Source organism: Nicotiana tabacum, chromosome 4 (genome assembly GCF_000715075.1).
Source record: "Nicotiana tabacum cultivar K326 chromosome 4, ASM71507v2, whole genome shotgun sequence".
In the NCBI taxonomy this organism is placed as follows: Eukaryota; Viridiplantae; Streptophyta; class Magnoliopsida; order Solanales; family Solanaceae; genus Nicotiana; species Nicotiana tabacum.
In genome coordinates this window covers 90,750,274-90,767,812 of record NC_134083.1, presented here as the reverse complement: position 1 = coordinate 90,767,812, position 17,539 = coordinate 90,750,274, and positions in this window count along the sequence as shown.

Genomic DNA, 17,539 nt, shown 5'->3' with positions numbered 1-17,539 from the left:
GGCCTTAAAGTAAGAAATAAACCTACCCTTCGGCACCACATTATCCCCCTTCCATTCAATCACTGACGTAGTTTGAAATTCAAACCTAACGGCTTTGGTTCGACACTCAAGCTTAGCGAAACATGAATATAGCCAGTCCATCCCTATTATTACATCAATATCGACAATCCCCAATTCGATGAGGTCGGCCATGGTGTCTCAACCATGCACCGTGACAACATAATCCCTATAAACCCACGCGGCCATAATAGACTCGCCAACCGGAGTAGATACAGATAACGGCTCATGGAGCTGTTCTGGTTCTATCCCACATTCCATAGCAACATAGGGAGTGACATAGGACAAGGTGGAACTGGGATCAATAAGAGCATACACATCATGAGATTGAATAGTCAATATACTTGTGACAATATCTGGAGAAGCCTCTGAACTCTGGCAACTCCTTATAGCATAGAAACGGCTGGATCATCCTGAACTCTGTGCGACACCCCTTGCTGCACCATGCCCTGCGGGTGCTGGGGCGCCTCAAGCTGGATGAAGTGTTGTCGATATAGTAGATGCAGAACTAGTTGGTTGTGTTGTACCTCTACCCATGTTCTGGTGAGACGAACGTCAATCCCTCTAAATGTGACCCCTCATACCACACCCATCACATATGGGCTGGTCCATGTAGCAGGTCCCAAAGTGCATCTTCCCGCACCTAGGGCATGGGGGTATCTGTTGCTGCTGAAATCTCCCACCAGACTAACCCTGCTGGTAGGATCCCTTGTTTCCCTAGCTGGTCCTAAAACGGTTCCCCTACTGCTGACTGGGCCCCGATGGCGGTGCACTGACTGAAGACTAAGGAAAAGACTAGGACGGCCCTGATGACCCTCCCCTGAAATCTGTCCTACCACCACCGCCAGTAGTACCACTGAAGTTGCCCGCTGACCGGGCCTTATTGCTAGTCTCTCTCTCCATTCTATTCTTCAGCTTGCGGGTCTCTGTGGCTTGAGCAAATGCCACCATCTTACTATAGTTCATATCAAAATTCAAGGCAGCTGCAGCGGTCTCATTAATAACCAAGGGGCTAAGGCCCTGCACAAACCGGCGCACTCTAGCCTCCATAGTGGGCAACATGTAGATGGCATATTGAGACAGACGTGCGAATCTCATATGATACTCCCTCATACCCATGCTACCTTGTTTCAGGTTCTCAAACTCGGCGGCATGGGATGCCTTAGTCTCGGCAGGCAAGAAATGATCAATAAAAGCATCGGCAAACTCACTTCATCTCATCGGAGGGCTTCCCTCCTCATGGGAGTCCTCCCACATTTCAAACCAAGAATAGGCCACCCCTTTCAGGCGGTAGGAGGCCGACACTACTCTCTCTGTCTCAGTAGCACGCATAACTCGGAGGGTCTTGTGCATCTCGTCAATAAAATCATGGGGGTCCTCCTCATGATCAGTACTTGTGAACACTGGAGGGTTCAACTGGAGAAATCTGTTCACCCTGGAACTAGTGGAATCCCCTGGCTGACTAGAAGAAGTGGGTGCAACATCTGATCTCTAGTCCTGGGAAGCCACCATTTGAGCCAATATCTGTATAGCTCCCCTAAGATCCCCATCGAATAAACCGAGACCGGAAGCTGGGGATGAAGGTGGAACTGGATTAACAGTTGGAGGGGTCATTGCACCCTCAGTAGGTGCAGGAACTGGTGTAGTCTGACCAGGTGTAGTGGAATCAGGCAGTGTAGTAGTCGGGGGAATATTCGCACCCCTCGGGTGTTCACCCGCATCATCAAGTTAAGGGTCAACTACCACTCATAAGGTGGCATTGGCTCCTTGGACAGTTCTTGCTTTCTTCCTAGGCGCCATATACTGAAAATTAGAGCAATGCACGAGTTAAAGGAGGAACAATCTTACAATCAGCTTTATCGCACGATCTAGATCATCAAAGAAGGGTATTATTCCTAAATTTCCAAGTAGCCTCCTAATTATAGATGTGGTCGACAACACCGATAAGAAGAACTCTACTAGATACGGCTCCGAGACATCCTAGGACACTTTAAAACCTTAGACTCTGATACTAAGTTTGTCACGTCTCGACCTCAGGAAGCACGACCGGCTCTCAAAAGAGTTACCCCGGTCGAGCAAGCCTGCACAGTGTCATCTACCCAACTCACCCACAAATAAAGAGATGAATGCATTTCATTAATTAGTCAGTAAGAAGTTATGTGAACAACACCATTTCATTTCCATTAGTTACGTCCTTAACAAATGTTCAAAATAGTACATTGTACAATCATAGTTAAAGTGGGACAGATAATACAATTACAACATTTTAGTTTAACTTTCCCAAAAACATGTACAACCCACACTATGTCTACGGAGCCTCTAACAGGAACAAAAGAGTGTTATGACAGTGCCAGCAACAAGGTGGCCCCGGCTATATCTCAAAACACTATGTACAAAGGAAAGAAGATACAGGACCCCAAAATGAAGTGGGGCTCACCAAATCAGCTGAAGAGTGGGTGTGGTGCTATCACTGATCAATACCACCTGATCCATTAAAGATGCAGCGCCCCCGGTAAAAGGGACGTTAGTACATATGGAATAGTACTAGTATGTAAAACTAAACAACCTCTCGATAGGAAGAGAAACAGTAAATGGAGAATAAAACATAATATCAATAAGAGACTCAAACGGTATCAAAGTGTCACATTAGGGGAAACGTAAATTTCAAGTAGGTTACAGTAATTTAAGTTGAGAGATCTATAGACCGATACGCCACCGTATTTTAGCACGGAGTCCGATCTTAGCCCGACCGACTAAGCCATCTCACCCCGAGATGTACACTCACAATACCACCATGGGCACGGCATGGCGTCCGATCTCAGCCTGATCGGCTAAGTCGTCTCACCACAATGTCGTGTGGGTCGACATTACATCACATCTAGCTACCAATAATCTCATCCCATTTAAGGGGAAAACATCTCAACACACCAATCTCATCCCATATAAGGGGAAACAGTCCCATCACATTAACACGGGAATTTACCCCTCAATCACTCCTACACCAGCACGTGTAGTTTTTGGGTTAGGTTGTTCTGACCTACCCTTTGTCGGTGGCTAATCGATACTCCCAAAGCATTTGTTATTAAAAGTATTTACCACTCAATTCATATTCTTTTACATGTCATTCATTTTATTGACATCATTGGCCATAACACAATATCATTCTTGGAACATTGGTCGTACTTCATAATTCAAGCTCATTATTCCATTTTCAATCATTATCATGAATAATCAACAACAAAGCCTTTCAAATCAAGGACAAAAACGCGCATATGTGCTTTCGTTCCTGCGGACAAGGAGTGCTTCTGCGCACACGCTCCTGCGGACAATGTCCGCTTCTGTGACCACAGGACAAATTGGCCCAATACACATCTGTGACCAGTTCCTCCGCACCTGCGGGCTCGCAGATGCGGAAATCTCCTCGCATCTGCGGTCACAACCAAGCCCACTAGAAATTCTCTTCCGCGATAAGCTACCCGCACCTGCAGCCATGCCCACCACAAGTGCGATGACACCAGACTTCAGCAACCTTCAGCAATTAACAAGTCTAAAAATGATCCCGATTTCAATCCGATTCGCCCTCGGGGCTACCGGGACCCCGTCCGAACATACCAAGCTTCAAAACACATAGTGAACCTACTCAAGGCCTAAAATCACATCAAACAATATCGATTCTACGGATCGCAATCTAATTCACACTTATTGAAACCATGAACATCTAACTTCCAAAACTAATACTGATGCATACCAAACCAACTCAAATTGACCTCAAATTTTGCACAAAAGTCATAAATGACACATCAAACCTATTCCAACTTCCGGAATCGGAATCCGAACCCGATATCAATAAATTCAACTCCCGATCAAACTTCTTAACTTTCCTAACCTTCAACATTCTAACTTTTGCCAATTCAAGCCAAAACGAACTACGGACCTCCAAATAAATATCCGAACACACTCCCAAGTCCAAAATCACCATACGAAGCTATCGGAATCATCAAAACTCCATTCCAAAGTCGTCTACATAAAACTCAAGCTCTGGTCAACTCTTTCCAATTAAGCTTCTAACTTTGGGACTGATTGTCCCATTTTACCCCGAAACTCACCCAAAACCAAAACCAACCACCCCGACAAGTCACATAACCACAATATAACATAGAGAAGGAAATAAATAGGGGAATGAGGCTAAAATACTCAAAACGGCCGGTCAGGTCCTTGCATCCTCCCCCTCTTAAAACAAATATTCGTCCTCGAACGAGTATCGAGACACACCTTAAGTGATAAAAAGATGAGAATAATGGCTACACATATCATGCTCGGTCTCCTAAGTTGCCTCATCGGCTGGTTGACCCTTCCATTGAACCTTCACTGAAGCAATGTTATTTGATCTCAACTTTCGAACATGTCTGTCCAAGATGGCCACCGGCTCCTCAACATAAGACAAATCCTTTCTAATTGGACTGAGCTAAAATCTAAAACATGGGACGGATCACCGTGATACTTCCGGAGCATGGAAACATGGAACACTGGATGAACTGCAGATAGACTAGGTAGAAATGCAAGCTTAAGGCCACTTCACTAATCCTCTCAAGGATCACAAAAGATCTGATATACCTAGGGCTCAACTTACCATTATTCCCGAACCTTATCACACCCTTCATGGGTGAAACTCGGAGCAAGACTTGCTACCCAACCATGAATACAACATCACGAACCTTTCAATCTGCACAAATCTTCTAATTAGATTGGGCTATACAAAGCCGGTCCAAGATTAACTTGACCCTTTCCAAGGAATCTCGAACCAAATCTATTCCTAACAACTTAGCCTCTACCGGCTCAAACCAACCAACTGGAGAATGACACAGTCTGCCATATAGGGCCTCGTAGGGAGCCATCTAAATACTTGATCGATAGCTGTTGTTGTAGGCAAACTCCGCAAGCAGCAAGATATCCCGAACTCCATAACACAGGCACGAAGCTCATCAATATCCTCCAATATCTGAATGGTGCGCTCAAACTGTCCATCCGTCTGGGGTGGAATAATGTACTCAACTCAAGCCATGTGCTTAACTTTCAATGTACGGCCCTCCAGAAATGTGATGTAAACTGTGTGCCCCGGTCAGAGATGATGGATACCGGCACGCCATAAAGTTGGACAATCTTGCGGATATAGACCTAAGACAGCTGCTCTGAAGAATAGGTAGTCACCACCGGAATGAACTGAGCCGACTTGGTCAACCTATCCACAATCACCCATACATCGTCAAATTTCTTCTGAGTCTGTGGGAGGCCAACAACAAAGTCCATTGTAACTCGCTCCCATTTCCACTCGGGAATCTCAAACCTCTGAAGCAAATTTCCTAGCCTTTGATACTCATACTTCACTTGCTTACAAGTTAGGAACCGAGCTACATACTCCACTATGTCTTTCTTCATTCTCCTCTACCAATAGTGCAGCCTCAAATCCTGATACATCTTAGCAGCACCCGGATGAATGGAGTACCGCGAACTGTGGGCATCCTAAAGAATCAACTCACGTAGCCCATCCACATTTGGCACACATAATCGGCCCTTCATCCGAAACACACTGTCATCTTCTATAGAAAACTCCTTGGCATCGACATGATATACCTTAAAGACAAGCAAATGGGGGTCATCATATTGACACTCTCTAATGCGTTCATATAGAGAAGACCGAGAAACCACACAAGTAAGAACTCGACTGGGCTCCGAAATATCCAGTATAACAAACTAGTTGGCCAAGGCCTGAACATCCAATGCTAATGGCCTCTCCCCTGCCAGTAGATATGCCAAACTACACATATTATCCGCCTTTCAACTCAAGGCATCGGCTACCATATTGGCCTTTTCGGGATGATATAGAGTGGTGATATCACAGTCTTTAGGCAACTTTAACTACCTCCGTTGCCGCAAATTAACATTGTTCTGTTTGAACAGATGTTGTAGACTCTGGTGGTCGGTATAAACCTCATAAGGGACACCGTACAAATAGTGCCGCCAAATTTTCAAGGCATGAACAATAGCGGCCCAAGTTGTGGACAAGATAATTTTTCTCATGAACCTTTAGCTGTCTAGACACGTAGGCAATAACCCTACCGTCTTACATCAACACCGCACCAAGGCCAACACGTGACACATCACAGTACATAGTGTAAGACCCCGAACCCGTAGGCAACACCAAGACTAGGGATATAGTCAAAGCAGTCTTGACCTTTTGAAAGTTCTCCTCACACTCCTCAGACCATCTGAAAGGAGCACCCTTTTGGGTCAATCTGGTCATAGGTGCAGCAATAGATGAGAAATCTCTACGAATCGACGGTAATACCCGGCCAAACCAAGAAAACTCCGGATCTTAGTAGCTCAAGACGGTCTAGGACAATTTTGCATTGCTTCAATCATCTTCAGATCTACTTTGATCCTCTCACTCGACACCACAAGACCCAAAAATGCCACAGAATCAAGCCAGAATTTGCACTTTGAGAATTTTGCATACAACTTCTTTTCTCTCAAGGTCAGGAGCAGAATCCTCAAATGTTTCTCATGATCTTCCTGACTGCAGGAGTACACCAAGATGTCGTCAATAAACACAATGATGAATGAATCAAGATAGGGTTGGAATACACTATTCATCATGTGCATGAATCCTGCTGGGGTGTTGGTCAGCCCAAATGACATCATAAAAAACTTGTAGTGACCATACCCAGTCCTAGAAGCGGTCTTCGGGATATCCGTATCTCGAATCTTCAGTTGATGATACCATGACTGCAATTCAATCTTTGAGAACACTCCCATACCCTGTAACTGATCAAATAAGTCATCAATGTGTGGCAATGGATATATGTTCTTCACTCTAACCTTATTCAGCTACCGATAATCAATACACATGCGCATAGAGCCATCCTTCTTATTCACAAACAGAACCAGAGCATCCCAAGGTGACACACTAGGCCGAATGAAAACCTTATCAAAAAACTCTTGCAACTGCTCCTTCAACTCCGCTGGGGCCATACAATATGGTGGAATAGAAATGGGTTGCGTGCCCGTCAACAAGTCAATACCAAAATCGATATCCCTATCGGGCGGCATGCCCAAAAGATCTGCCAAAACTACATCTGAATAGTCTCTCACTATGAGAACTGACTCAATGGTAGGAGTATCAACACTCACAACTCACACAAAGGCTAGGTATGCATCACACCCCTTTTCAACCATCTACTATTCCTTAAGGAAGGACACAACCCTGTTAGGAATGTAATCCAAAGCACCCTTCCACTCCAACCGCCGTAAACCTGGCATAGCCAATGTCACCATCTCGGCGTGACAATCAAGAATAGCATGATGGGTCGACAACCAGTCCATGCCCAAAATAACATAAAAGTCTACCATATTGAGCAATAATAGATCAACTCTGGTCTCAAAACCACCAATAACAACTAAACACGACCGATGCATATGGTCAACAATAATAAAATCTCCCACAGGCATGGACACATAAATAGGAGAACTCAAGGACTCACGAGATATACCCAAATACGGAGCAAAGTAAGATGATACATGAGTAAGTGGTTCCTAGATCAAATAAGACTGATGCATCTTTATGACAAATCGGAACAATACCTGTGATACCTGCATCTGATGCAACCGCCTCTGTCCTACTCGGAAAAGCATAACATCAGGCATGGACTCCCCATCTAGGACAACCCCTACTCGCCTGACCTCCACCCCTAGCTGGATATGCAGGTGGAGTAGCAACTGGAGCAATAACCACGACCTAAGAAGTCTGGGGACTCTATGGAATACGTGGAGCCTGATTAGTCAGTGGAGGTGCACCCCTCCTGAGTCTAGGGCAGTCCCTTACCATAGGACGAGTATCACCACACTCAAAACAAGCTCTTAGAGGATGTGGCTAGAGAAACTGGCTCAGCCCTGGTTGGCTGGACTGACCGCTAAAAGCACCCAGTGCAGGAGGTGCACTAGACAGTGGCGGTGCATAATGGGCAACCTGAGACCTGGGAGTAGTCGGAGTACCACTAGAAGCTAGAAGTGCTTAATGAACTGGATGTAGCCTCTACCATGACGAGCTGCAACTATGGCACGGGAATCACTAGACCCGCTAGAATCTCGACGCATGTTGGCCTCCTTGTCCTCTCTCTCACGGTCCCGCATACCCTCCAATCTCCATGCGATCTCTACCACCTGCTGATATGGGGTATCTGTTTCCAACTCTCAAGCCATGCTGAATCTATTACCATAGTTAAGCCCCTCGATAAATCGACGGACTCGCTCTCTAACTATGGAAACCAAGGCAGGTGCATGTATGGAAAATCACTGAATCTAATAGCATACTCTGATAATGTTATAGTACCCTGGCGCAACTGCTCAAACTCCATGTGCCGTGCATCTTGAAGACTATGGGGAACAAATGCTCTCAAGAACCTCTCTGAAAACTGAGCCTATGTGATTGAAGTTGCATCAACTAGGTTACCTTCCTCATAAGCCCTCCACCACTGGTACGCTGGTCCTAATAGCTGGAATGTAGTAAAAGCAACCCCGCTCATCTCCACGATACCTATGGTGCGGAGAATACGGTGGCACTTTTCTAGAAAATCATGTGCATCCTCTGTAGCTAGGCCGCTGAAAGTAGGAGGGTGGTACTTCTTGTACCTCTCAAGTCTAAGCTGCTCTTCCTTAGATGTTGCTTCCCTAACCTTAGGCCGAATTGGGACAACTGGCTGCACTAGTATAACCTCTGGGACCTGGTCAACGTGGATCCGCTGCTATGGGGTATGGGCCGTGGGAGTTTGAGCTTCTCCCCCTGCCTGAGATATGTCCGGTATAAGTGGAATCAACCCCGCCTGAGCTAGTGTACCAAACATTCTCAAGAATGGTGCGAGGGTCTCCTGAAGTGCAAGGGTGGCAACAGGCGCCTCGGGTGCCTGCACCCAACTGGATCTACTGGTGGCTCCTCTGCCGCAGCTTGGGAAGGTGCTCTAACTGCACCACGTGCCCCTCCTCGACCTCTGCCCTGGCCCCGGCTTTTCGCGGCTCTAGCAGGGGACACAGGTGTCTGATCGTCGGATCCAGCGGTGCATATACTCGCCATCTGTGAGAGTATAGAAAGGCAAAGATTCAAAATTTCCAAAGTCAACAAATTCGCACAATAAGGAATCAAAGAAGTGAAGTTTCCTAACAGTTTCATAGCCTCTCGAAGATAAGTACATACGTCTTTGTACCGATGTGCAAGATTCTACTAAACTTGCTTATGACTCGTAACACATAAAAACATAGAGCTCTGATACCAACTTAGCACGACCGCAATTTTCCTCCGTAAGATATCTTGATGGAACTTACTCTCTAAGACTAGGTAGGGCTAACACACATGAAGAAATAACAGATATAATAAAAGAACTTCAATCTAAACCAACCAACTATCATAAAAGAACTCCACAACACAACTGACAATAACTCCAAAACTTTAGTGAGCTCGAGTCATAAGCTCTACATGAGTATACTGAAACATACCTAATACATTAATATCTATAATAAGAGTATGCAATAGAAACTAAGACAGATGGTAACTCTGAGGCCTGCAAACGCCGGAAGGTATATCTTGAAATCTCCGATCCAAAGCTCAACTAATGGATGCCTAGCCTGGTATGAAGTACTTTGTGTAAAAGCATAGTATGAGTACACCACAACGGTACCTAGAAAGTATTAAGCCTAACCTTGGTAGAGTAGTGACGAGGTTAGGTCAAGACACATACAGGAATAAATAAGGAAGCTGAACAAGTATTGTACAGTACAATAATGGAAACAAGGAAATGATACAGTAAAGAAATACAACAATATAAGCTACACTAAAATTAAGGCAATAAATGCATCAAGGGAGGAACATATAATAAGAACACCAAAAAAACGATGCAGACAAACACAAGTGATGTAACTGAAAGATAACAACAAGAATCACGTCCGAGGTACCGTCTCGTATTCTCATTTCACAATTTCAATCTTAATCTTTCCTTATATCACTGCTGAAGCCTTACATTTAGTTTTAAAAATTATTTGTCCCGAAATAGCTACTCGCGTTTTAGCCACCTTATCACACTGAGTGGGTTTAAGTAGTTCCCCTACTAGCAACACGCATATCAAGCCCACCTTATCTCACCGCATGTGTATCAAACCCTATCCTTATACTACCGCATGTATATCAATATCACCACGTATCAAAACTCGCATCTCAAGTGCCCAAATACCACAACTTGCCAAAAGAATCAACAATAACAATGTTTCCACAACAATAGCACATGGCTCAACCACAATGTGTACAAGAATCTCAACAGTAGCAACTAAAAGTGAATAGCTCAACTAGAATGGTATTTCAACACTTTACAACTTTGCTTCAATGTGATTATGGCTTTTAAAACTTCAACACCAAAACTCAACAATAAGGTATTCCAAGAATTGACAACTTCAAGTAAGGTAACTCGACAGTTAAATATTTAACAAGGCAATAAGGAAACAGTAACTTCAACTAAGCATGTAAGGGCAAATAACAAGTAAGAGATGAGACAAGTATTAACAATGTCAAGTAAAGCATTTAAGGATAGATTAACGATGATGAATATAACATGTTATGAATATTCGATTAAAGGTATGAAAAGAATCTACATAGCTTAAAACCAATCAATTACCACATATAGCCCTTGTACGCACTCGTCACCTTGCGTACACGGCTTTCACGTGCCACAATTAACACAAAACAATACCAATCCTAAGAGGTAATTCCCCACACACAAAGTTAGGCAAGATACTTACCTCAAACATACTAACCCAATCCACTAGTCATCCTTTTCCGCGAATATCCAACTTTGAACGGTTCGAATCTAGCCAAAAATAACTTTATACCATAAATACAAATCATAGAAAACTATTCCGGATAATAAAGTTTCAATCTTTAAAGAAAAACAAAAAAATCATCTCAAGTCAGCCTCGAGCCCGCATCTCGGAACCCGACCAAACTTACAAAATCTGACACATATTCAATGACGAGTCCAACCATACTAAAATTACTCAATTCTGACCTCAAATCGACCTTCAAATCCTCAAAATATAGTTTATGAAGTATTCACAAATTTTTCTAATTTTTCATACTCAAAACACTTAAATGATAAAAACAATGATGGATTCATGTATAATAATCAAACCCTAGTCTAAATCACTTACCCCGATCAACTCCTTGAAAATCTCTCTCAAAATCGGCCAAAAGTAAGCTCTCTAACTCATAAGACGAAGATGGGAACAAACCCTCATTTTCTCTAATTCAGCCTAGCGATTACCGCTTCTGCGGCCAATTTGTCGCTTCTATGACTCCGCACCTGCAGAATTTACATAGCAGGTGCGGCTTCCACTTAAGCCCAGGCAAATCTGCTTCTGCGGACAAAAATGCACATATGCGCTTCCGTTCCTGCGGACAAGGAGTGCTTCTGCACACACACTCCTGTTGGACAGTGTCCGCTTCTGCGACCACAAGCCAAACTGGCCCAATCCGCATCTGCGACTAGTTCCTCTACACATGTGAGCACGCAGATGCGGAAATCTCCTTGCATCTACGGTCACAACCAAGCCCACTAGAAATTCGCTTTTGCGACAAGCCACCCGTACTTGCGCGCCCACACCTGCGGCCAAGCCCACCGCAGGTGCGATGACACTAGACTTTAGCAACCTTGAGCAATTAACAAGCCCAAAAATGATCCAGATTACAATCTGATTTGCACCCGGGACCCCGTCCGAATATACCAACAAGTTTCAAAACATATAGTAAACCTACTCGAGGCCTAAAATCACATCAAATAATATCGATTCTACGAATCGCAACCCAATTCACACTTATTGAAACCATGAACATCCAACTTCCAAAACTAATGTCAATTCATACCAAACACACCCTGATTGATCTCAAATTTTGCACACAAGTCTTAAATGATACAACAAACCTATCTCAACTTCCGGAATCGAAATCTGGCCTCGATATCAATAAAATCAACTCCCGATCAAACTTCTCAACCTTCCAAACCTTTAATTTTCTAACTTTCGTCAATTCAAGTCAAAATGACCTACGGACCTCCAAATCAATATCCGAACACGCTCCTAAGTCCAAAATCTCCATATGATATTATCGGAACCATCCAAACTCCATTCCGTAGTCATCTATAAAAAAAGTTAAACTCTGATCAATTCTTTCAATTTAAGTTTCCAACTTTAGGACGAAGTGTCCCATTTCACTCTGAAACTCACCTGAAACCAAAAACAACCACTCCCAAGTCACATAACCACAATATAAAATAGAGGAGGCAATAAATATGGAAACTTGGCTAAAATACTCAAAACGGCCGGCCGGGTCTTTACACTTCGGTTTGGGCATGACAACAACATTCAGAACACCTAGGGAAAAAAGTTTTTCTCAATGAGTATAGACGAGATAATATACAAAATTTGATGAGAATTAGAGGTGATTCGAACTTGTTTCAAGATTCGTAGTTAAAATCGAGTTGAAAATTTTTCGTCCAACACATGTATAAAGGGATATACAGAAAATACATATGGAACACACAAAGAATACACCGAGAACAATACTACTACTAAAAATATGCTCAGAACTAGTTAAAATCTTCATCAAACTCCCTCAAATTTTAGATATGAATTCCAAAAGATATTTTCAAATGTTTACAACAAGACATAATTGAATCGGAATCCAATTTCGAAAACTTAATTTTTTTTAATTCAAAGATTTGAAGTACTTTAATTGAGCTTTTAGCTTCTTCTTCTTCTTCATGTTTCAAGCAACCCAATAGAGCACTACTATGAATTCTCAACCAAGAAACACATACAGTTCTTCGACTTCTAGATCCAACTCTCTTTTTATTTATATAGATCAGATATTGAACTCGACAAAGGATGCGCCTCAACAATGGAGTCCGAGAGTTCCACTTCCTAAAATCAATTGGGTCAGCTCGTCTAAGAGGGATCATTGTGTCAAACAACAGTCACTTGCGTCTATGTCCATGTCTACATTTCTTGGACACTTCTAAGATTTCTCTAATACCCGATTGGTAATTAAAATAGGATTTAGGGCCAAATATGATAGCATATTATAAGGGACTTTTTACCTATCTATACTATATATGAAACTTATTTACCCTCCTTAATCATATTTTAACTTAATTGCATAGTCATATACAATTTACCATTTATATACAAATTAGTTTTAAATGAGTATCCCTTTATATTATGAATTGAATAAGGAATATCAGTTATTTCTCCATCATTTTTATACATGTGCTCTCTCTCTCTCTCTCTCTCTCTCTCTCTCTCTCTCTCTCTCTCTCTCTCTCTCTCTCTCGTCTCTCTCTCTCTCCTTCTCTAATCTTCCCCCAATTTTTCTTCCTTTGATGTTCTATGCTTTTTATCCTTTCATATTGTATAGAGTTTTAATGGAATTTATCAATGGATTTCAATCGTTTTACTATAGAGTTTTAACTTAGCAATTTTCTTTCATGTTGCACAATTAGTATTCGAATTAAAATTGACAATCAATAAATTTTGAAGGTGTTTAACTCTCCACCATTGACAGTCATTAAAAAGTTTTGAAGCTTTGAATTCGAATTTGGGTTTTTAAAAACTATTATTTATTTGGATTGGGTGTTGTTGCAAATAATTGGGAATACTCTTTGGAGTTTATATCTCAATTTTGAGGGTATTTAGTGAAGATTAGACTTAATTTTGGCTGAATTTCAGATTGAATCTCGAAGAAGAAGAAGAAGAAGAAGAAGAAGAAGAAGAAGAAGAAAATAGATATACAATAGTTACGAAATCGTATTAAAGTTGCATTATAGTTGTACGTAAATTGTATTTAAATTGTATTCTATTGTAGTTATATATATTTTTTATTTGAATGTTGTATGAAAGTTGAAAAATAGTTGTATAATGTATGAATCATTGTATGAAATTTGTATTTAACTTATAAATACTATTTTTTTTTACATAAAGTTGTTGATATATATCAAAATTGTATTAAGAGAGGAAGTATTTATTGAAATTTCATTGAGGAAGAAGAACACGCCACATACAAAATACATACAAATCAACAACAACGACAACAACAATAACAACAACCCAGTATAATTCCACTAGTGGGGTCTGGGGAGGGTAGGTGTACGCAGACCTTACCCCTACCCTGGGGTAGAGAAGCTGTTTCCGATAAATCCTCGGTTCCCTCCCTCCAAGAACTCCCCACATTGCTCTTGGGGTAACTCGAACTCACAACCTCTTGGTTGGAAGTGGAGGGTGCTTACTACTAGAGTAACCCACTCTTGACAAAAGAAATTGCAGGAACCAAAATCTATGGAGATGCGGGGGATCGAACCCCGTGCCTCTCGCACAAAATACATACAAATCATTTACAAAATACATACAAAAGACATTGTATAAAATTTGTATAAAATTGTATTTAAGTAGTATGATGTTGTAGTTGTATTTAACTGGGTAAAAATGATGTATGAAAATTTTAGATAAATTATAAATAAGTTGTATACTATATAATTTATTTTAAGTTTGTATTTTGTTGTAGATGTATTAAATTTATACAAATTTTATTTTTAATTTGTATGATGTACCATGCCGTTATATATTAAGCATCATTGATCTGATCGAAGCCCTCATATAATAATCATAATATTACAGTTCAGAGTACATATCAAGGTGATGTTATTGAAATTCCTAGGTCTACTGGGAATTTGCAAGATGGGCAACCTATGTCTACTTCTCCTAATAAAATTGGGCCAATAGAAAAATTAGTTGTGCATGAATTACCTAGCTGCGAATTCCAATTACAACGAGGAAGCTGCTGGAATTTTGAATTCTTATGAGACCAGGTTAAGTGGGGATGGACTGGGCAAAGGTATAAAGACAAGTAATAAGAAAGGCCAGACTGATGTGTCATTGCAATATTATTTAAAGTAGAGATAGAGAGTAAAGTTATTTTTCTGAAGCTAGTATGTAGAGTTTATCATTTGCATCTAAATGACCATTTTAATTTTTCTATAGCTAATTATGGGCCGGAGGAGTTCAGGGTTGTCAATGATAAAGAGATGTAACTGAGTAAGCGGCAAAGAAAGGGAAAAGGGAGAGGAGAAAAAAAAGAAAAGAATGTAACTGAATCTCTTAATTTCAGGTATTAATAATGGATTATTTATAACTTGTACGCAAACTTCAGTTAGGACGGATAATATATAAATCTAGAACAATTTTGATAAATAAGTTTCAAATAAAACCATATTATAAGTCGGACTAATGTTGATAGTTTTTTTACTGTGGCTGCCAAACCAGATATTTTTCTCAATAGCATATTCGTGCAAATCTCCCTTTGCATGTAGAACTAGTTGGGTACTTTGACAAAGCCCACCTCCATATAAGACCAATAAATAAGCCCAATAAACTTTGGAGAAGCCCATGTTTAGAACTAATCAAAGAATAAGAAACAAAAGGGAGTGACACCATGAAAAATATCTTTTGCATCATAGTATCATGTTATGCTGCTTTGGGTACTCATTCATATAGTCTTTCCCACAAATATGTGAAAGAGAGTGGGTCAAGAAATTACAAAATTAATGGGTGCCTTATTATTTTTAAAATATTTTGCTTAAAAAAGTTAAAAAGTATAGTAAGTGACCTTGTATGTAAGATGACATAAATAGAATAACTTTTATGATACAAAGTAAAGAAAAATAAATTCGTAGACAATTATCTTTAGATAAATGACCTTGTGAGTAATCTAACTCAGACAAAAGATTGCTCCTTTTCCTAGTTATGATTATCATTTTCTTCTTGTAAATTGAAATCAATTTACAGCATAGTCCAGCTCAATGTACCAGATAAAGGGATAGACAAAGGCTTGATGATAAGATAGGTAAGATTAAGACAGCAAAATGGATCTTACCAAATCTTGAGAAGACAGAAGACATTAATTTACACGGTTGGTTTAATTATCACAAGTGCAGATTCATATTTTAAGTAGAATATTGCTACTTGTATACTCCTTTTCCAACGAGCTTTATCATCTTAGATTGAAAATAAGGAATCAATTGAATGATAAAAGATAATAGATGTTACAAAACGAGGCACTTCCATTTTCTGTGTGCCTAGAAACTCGCCTGTCCGATAAAACTCTCTTCTCATACAACAAATTTTCACTAGGCTGTTTGACATTGTTAAATGCTTCGTTATAGAACAAGCTTTCTCGAATACGATAAATGTAAAAATGGCTAAAGAAGTTAAAGGAAGAGAGTTTTTAGACATTATATACACTAAATTACACTAAGATTATAACTATCACTATGAAGGAAAATGCGATAATCTAAACACATAGATAGCGCATAAATCGTAAAATGAAAACTTATTTGTTCGCGTAACGAAAGCGGAAAGAACGGATCAACCGCAACTGAAATTACTGGTCGGCGGTGGTTGTTATTGGAGCAACCCCCTATATCACAATCTAAACCCCTCGTCTGATATGGAAGAAGAGAGCGTAAAAAATTACTGTTTAGAGTATTTTTTTAGTGTACACAGTAAACGCATTTATATAGGGAATATTAGAATTAACTAATAACTCTATTGTGCCTTAAAGCACCCATAAGGTTGGACCCAATTTTCCTACACACTACAACTAATTAAAAGACATTTCTTTTAACTCTTCCATTATTTAGTTGCAGAATTTTAATGGCACAATGACTTCTCCGATACAACCTTACTGTCTTTCAATGTGTATGGTGCAAGTTGCAACTAACCCCAAAAGAAAAGTTAGAGAGTGAAAAGCAAAAGAGCAAAATAATTTGAGATCAAGCCCTTATAAAAAAAACAATAGAAAAGGAATTACTCTTATGTAAATAAAGGTTGAACTTTTATTCACCCGTATGATGTTGGAAATGATGTCGGGAGGAAAGCAAGAAATCCATGGCACATACACACCAAAAGGTGGAGAGATAGAAAAGGTCACCACCCACCAATACTTTTGTTTTTAATTAATTAAAATAAAGAATAGTTTATAAGATGTAAACGAGATGAAACATTTCTTTTGTGTCGTAGTACTAATCATGATTTAACGTGTGCTACTTCTATTCCTATCATAATTATACTCCTAAATCTCCAACACTAAATCATTCCTCAATGTCAGTTCCCAACAAGCTTTTTAGGACCTCATTAATAGAGAATCTTCCACCTGCACTTGATCATGTCGGTTTTATGTCGCAGTGATTCAAGCCAAGTTAGTACCCACTACATTGACTTACCAGGGTCTTGTTTCACTTTTCCTTTTCATTTCGGAAAATGGTTATTTATCCTGTTAATTAATAAACATAGTTTACAGTATTTAATTTTCATCATACTTTTTGAACATATATATATTTAC